At 50.2% G+C, this 6,000-nt stretch overlaps 1 protein-coding gene across 3 annotated transcripts in view; it reads left to right on the top strand.

Moving 5' to 3' along the window:
- Positions 1 to 277: 277 nt before the first annotated feature.
- tjap1 (tight junction associated protein 1 (peripheral)) overlaps positions 278 to 6,000 on the top strand; it is a 462,646-nt gene continuing 456,923 nt past the window's right edge. For all 3 annotated transcript variants that reach the window (XM_072500283.1, XM_072500282.1, XM_072500281.1), the window contains exon 1: positions 278 to 932. The gene's annotated coding sequence lies outside the window, so the exon portion shown is untranslated. The remainder of the gene's footprint in view (positions 933 to 6,000) is intronic.

The raw sequence follows: 6,000 nt of genomic DNA, 5'->3' as shown, positions 1-6,000 counted from the left end.
GAACATATTAGGAAAATTTGGGAAGTGGGAAACATTTGGAAATATTGGGAAATATGTGGGAACGTTGGGAAACATGCAGGAAATATTGGGAAACATTGGGAAATATTAAGAATATTTTCGATAATTGTGAAATATTAGGAAACATTTGGAAATATTCGAAACATTTGGGATAATTGGGGAACATTGGGATCCTGGGGCTGACGTCAGTGGGCCAGGATTCCCTGTGATGTCACCGAGCTCCCGGCTGTCGTCAGGGAAATACCCAGAGTGCCCCGCGGTGAAATGGCGGCTGGAAGTCAGGGAGAGAGAGAGGGAGTGTGAGAGAAAAAGAGTGAGTGAGGAGAGAGCGAGAGAAAGTGAGTGAGTGAGGAGAGTGAGAGAAAGAGAGGAACAGAAATTGAGTGTGTGAGTGAGAGAGGGAGAGAGTGTGAGAGAGAGTGAATGTGTGAGAAAGAGAGTGAGAGAGAGAGAGTGAGTGAGTGAGTGAGAGTGTGAGTGAGTGTGAGAGAGTGAGTGAGTGAGAAAGAAAGAAAGAAAGAGAGAGTGTGAGAGAGTGAGAGAGTGAGTGAGTGAGTGAGAAAGAAAGAGAGAGTGTGAGAGAGTGAGAGAGTGAGTGAGAAAGAAAGAGAGAGTGTGAGAGAGAGAGAGAATGTGTGTGTGAGAGAGGCAGAGAGTGAGTGAGTGAATGTGAGAAAGAGAGAGAACCAGGACAGAGTGCGGGGTATCCCGGCTCTGGGCCACTGGAATTGGAGTGCGGGCCGGGCCTGAGAGAGGGCAGTCCGGCTCCGGGGTCCAGTCCCGGGCAGTCCGGCTCCGGGGTCCAGTCCCGGGCAGTCCGGCTCCGGGGTCCAGTCCCGGGCAGTCCGGCTCCGGGGTCCAGTCCCGGGCAGTCCGGCTCCGGGGTCCAGTCCCGGGCAGTCCAGCGGCGGCCGGTAAGGCAACGGCTGAACTTGTTTTTGGGGGAGAGACGCAGTAAAAGGAGAGGAATTGTAAAATACCAAAGTATAAATATCCGGGGGGGGGGGGGGGGGAATAGGGGGTTAGAGGGAAGAAGGGGGTGGAGGAGAGGGGGTAAGGGAGGAAGGTGGAGGAGAGAGGGGTTGGGGAGGAGAGGGGGTCGGGAAGGAAGGACTGGGCTGGAGGAGAGGGAGTAGGGGAGGAAGGGGGTGGAGGAGAGGGGACAGGGGAGGAAAGGGGTGGGAGAGGAAGGGGCAGTGGAGGACAGGGTAGAGGAGGCGAGGGTAGTGTTGTTAACTTTTGGTTGGTTCAATTGGCTCTGTTTTATAACCTTTGCTCTCGAGTCGCCAGGTATGTTTATGATACCGCCACGAGGTTCAAGTACTGATCAATAACTCAACACACCAATTAGTAAGATTCAAATCAAAACACATTTATTATACACAGTCAATCACTACTCGTGCATACAATCTACTTAACAAACTATCTCTATAACTGACAGGCCTATACTTAGCTTTGGACTGGCCCACCAGGTCAGGGGAACAAATGGCCTTTCGTTTGGGTTCTGAAACTGCAGGATTCAAAAGCTGGTATGGACTGGTAGCTAGGAGCGCCTATCTCGTAGCGAGCGTTGACTGGAGACTTACTTGGTTGATGCGGCAGTTTGGGCAGTTAACTCTCAAGGGTTGATTCGCTGCTGAGTGACCGTGCCAAGAAGGACGATTTGAACTTGGGGGCTTTACTTTATAGTCCCCAGGGGCTTCCCGTCCTTCGGGGTGGACCCCGTACCTGGTTCCAAGTGATTGGACTACTTTCCGATCACTTGGATCGATTTCTCCAATGCTGGAGCGGTTCCCTGATCGCTGGGTGGTCCTAAGTGTCCGTTGGCCTTCCTTTGTCTTGGCTCCTGCTGGTGCCAAGGAGTCTGGCTTGGCTTTGTTTACCTTAACTGTTGCCATTGCAAGAAGTTTTACAACACCAGGTTAAAGTCCAACAGGTTTGTTTCGATGTCACTAGCTTTCGGAGCGCTGCTCCTTCCTCAGGTGAATGAAGAGGTATGCTCCCGAAACATAGATTCATAGAAACATAAATTCAAAGACGCCAGACAATGGTTGGAATGTGACCATTAGCAGGTGATTAAATCTTTACAGATCCAGAGATGGGGTAACCCCAGGTTAAAGAGGTGTGAATTGTGTCAAGCCAGGACAGTTGGTAGGATTTCGCAGGCCAGATGGTGGGGGATGAATGTAATGCGACATGCATCCCAGGTCCCTGTTGAGGCCGCACTCGTGTGCGGAACTTGGCTATAAGCTTCTGCTCGGCGATTCTGCGTTGTCGCGCGTCCTGAAGGCCGCCTTGGAGAACGCTTACCCGGAGGTCAGAGGCTGAATGCCCTTGACTGCTGAAGTGTTCCCCGGGAAGGGAACATTGTGCGACAATCACCAGGCAGGAATGTTCCCTTCCAGTCGGGGAAAGCTAGTGCCATCGAAACAAACCTGTTGGACTTTAACCTGGTGTTGTAAAACTTCTTACTGTGCTCACCCCAGTCCAACGCCGGCATCTTCACATCATGTTGCCATTGTGCCTGGGAATCGCATATTACTATGTAGATGGCTGCTACATTACTATGCAGATGGCGGCTGGTTTCAATGCTGTCTGGTTGTTTTGCAGGTTCCAATATACATGATTTCTATATTTGCTAGTCTTTGCCTGTGTTGGCTGAATTTCCCTTCAGCCTTTGCGGTTTACCATTTTAAGTTGGGAAGTGGCCAACTCAGGTGGCTACAAGAGGAGGAGGGGGTGGAGGAGGAGGGGGTGGAGGAGGAGGGGGTGGAGGAGGAGGGGGTGGAGGAGGAGGGGGTGGAGGAGGAGGGGGTGGAGGAGGAGGGGGTGGAGGAGGAGGGGGTGGAGGAGGAGGGGGTGGAGGAGGAGGGGGTGGAGGAGGAGGGGGTGGAGGAGGAGGGGGTGGAGGAGGAGGGGGTGGAGGAGGAGGGGGTGGAGGAGGAGGGGGTGGAGGGAGTAGGGGAGAAAGAAGGTGGGAGGAGTAGGGGAGGGAGGCGGGGTCAAGGGGAGGAGGGGGGAGTAGGGGAGGAGGAGGTAGGGGAGGAGGGGGGAGTAGGGGAGGAGGAAGGGGGTAGGGGAGGAGGAGGGGGAGAGTAGGGGAGGAGGAGGGGGGTAGGGGAGGGAGGCGGGGTCGAGGGGAGTGGGGGAGGGAGGCGGGGTCAAGGGGAGGAGGAGGAAGAAGGGCCAGGGGAGAGGAGGAGGTATCTGGGGAGTTTGGGGAGCAGGGGGGGGGGGTTGAGGAAGGAGTGGCAGACGGGCAGGCGGGGAAGAGGGTAGAGTTGGGTGGGGGTGCAGAGGGGGTGGTGGGGGAGGGACATGGGTGGCAAGGGGCAGCGAGATGGGCAAGGAGTGAGGGCATGTATTTGGGACGAGGGGAGAGTAGAGACGAATCACATGTTGTACATTAGTGGCTGGTTGAGTACTGTCAGTATTTTATTCTGAAGATATGATCCTGTTTTCTACAATCCCATCAGTTTGGATGTACTGAAACTCATACTACACATTACTCATTTGTGTGATCGGAAGAATGTTATTTGGGCTTTATCCTGTCAATGGGGAATACCACTTGTGTTACTACATTCTAGCATTCTTCATGGCAATACATTGACCTGCCAGAGTTGATCTGTCTGGTTTGAATTTTTTAGTTGCCAAGCTTCAGCTTTTCCTCATGCATTTCCCATGGCAACACCTCTTCAGCACTCTCATGCACTATACATTGCGGATGCTTGAAGTCTGAAATGAAAGCAGAAAATGCTGGATGAATCAGCAGGTCTGGCAGCATCTTTTTTGGAAGCTGTAGAGGGAAGATCCCCAGAGTCAGTGAGGTCCGTGACAATCCTGGAAACTTGGTTTGATGTTCACTGGTGGGATCGTGGTGAAGGGGAGGTAGGAGAAAGTCTCAGAGTTGACACTCCGATTCCATGAGGTAATAGTCAGTACGCCAGACAACAGCACCTCCCTTGTCGGCAGGTATGATGACCAAGTAGAGGTTGGACTTGAGAGAGACCAGAGTGCAGCGAGTTCTGAATGAGACAGGTTGGAGTGAGAGGAGCAAAGAAATTGAGGTGGTGCAGACCATTCTCAATGAAGAGATCAAAAGCAGGAAAGAGGGTCCGATAGAGGGAGGAGACTGGAGGCAAGTAAAATGGGGGGGAGGGGGGACTACATACAGTGAGTATGGAGACGATACCGAACTTCTTTAAGGTGAGGGTATAAAGAGATGAAGCAAAGTACAAAACATCACTTATTGTCACAAGTAGGCTTCAATGAAGTTACTGTGAAAAGCCCCGAGTCACCACAATCCGGCGCCGGTTTGGGGAGGCTGGTACGGGAATGGCAAGGTCAGAGGTTATGGTGCATACTTGGTAAGAACTGGGATAGGAAGATGTGCCTCAAACACTACCGTGCGGTGGCCTGACATCGATCGTAATGAAGTGCTTCAACAGGTTGGTCACACGAGACACATCAACTCCATACTCCCAGAATGCTTAGATCCACTGCAATTTGCATTCCTTTGCAACCGGTCCACAGCCGACTTCAGCTCCCTGGCCCTACACTCATCTCTGGAACATCTCGACAACAAGGACTCCTACGTCAGATTCCCATTCGTTGACTACAGCTCAACTTTCAACATCATAATCCCAGCCAAGCTCATATCAAAGCTCCAAAACCTAGGACTTGGTTCCTCCCTCTGCAACTGGATCCTCGACTTCTTGACCCCCCAGACCACATCACCAACAATCTTTCCTGGTCCACCCATGTCGACACTACGACCAAGAAAGTACAACAGCGCCTACATTCCTCAGGAAACTAAGGAAGATCTGCATGTCCACGTTGACTCTGACCAATTTTTACCATAGAAAGCATCCTATCTGGCTGCATCACAGCCTGGTATCGTAACTGCTCAGCCCAAGACCATAAGAAACTACAGAGAGTAGTGAACACCACCCAGTGCATCGCACAAACCCACCTCCCATCCATTGACTCTGTCTACACCTCCCGCTGCCTTGGGAAAGCGGGCAGCACAATCAAAGACTCCTCCCAGTCGAGTTATATTCTCTTCCAACTTCTTACTTTGGGCAAGAGATACAAAGGTCTGAGAACATGTACTAACACATTCAAAAACAGCTTCTTCCCCGCTGTCATCAGACTCCTGAATGACCCTCTTATGGCCTAAAATGACCTCTTCACGCATCTTCTCTACTGAGTTGTACTGCACTCCGTATGCTCACCCGATGTCTATGTATTTACATTATATATTTATGGATGTCCTATGTTTTTTCACGTATGGAACGATCTGCCTGAACTGTACGCAGAACAATACTTTTCACTGTACCTCGGTACAGGTGATAGTAAATTTAAAGAATGGTGTCAGAGGGATGGGAAGATGTTGTTTTTATTTTGGTATATATTCCCTTTGAGATGTGGTATTCTTGAGAATCTATCCTGATGAGTGCCAGACAAAAAGCTTTGACAGCATGTCTAGTTTTTCAGCAATACTCCAGCTCTGTACTGCCAAGCTACTATTTGATTTGAGTCACTGATTCCTTCCATTTGGTTAATTGAGTAGCTTGCAAAAATCACCGATTTACCCAACATTTTCTCATTCTATTTTCACTTTATTGGCAGACAACTGCCTTCATCGAATGTTGTGACATTCCTGTGATGAGAGCAGCATGAAGAATTCCGTACCGTATTGTCTGTCTCAGGAATTCATTTAAATCAACGTTATGGCATGTTGCCAACAATTAAAAGCTGAGCTTTAAGCGGCTGGAGACAGCTCGATTTTAACAAATACAGCTGCTTCGTGAGTGATGAGATGACTGAATGATACAGTTGTTTACTCTATGTGCAGTTTGAAAACATCGGTGATTCATTAAAGCTGCAATGTAAGTTAAATGCAGCAAAATTCCTGCTGGAAGAACGTTGTCTATTATTATTATGTATGGTGGTTCTGCTCCTATCCTCCCATACCTTGGA

The sequence above is a fragment of the Scyliorhinus torazame genome, chromosome 4, assembly GCF_047496885.1.
Source record: "Scyliorhinus torazame isolate Kashiwa2021f chromosome 4, sScyTor2.1, whole genome shotgun sequence".
Lineage (NCBI taxonomy): Eukaryota > Metazoa > Chordata > Chondrichthyes > Carcharhiniformes > Scyliorhinidae > Scyliorhinus > Scyliorhinus torazame.
The sequence above is the reverse complement of the archived record's forward strand: the minus strand, read 5'-3'. Positions and strand labels throughout refer to the sequence as shown.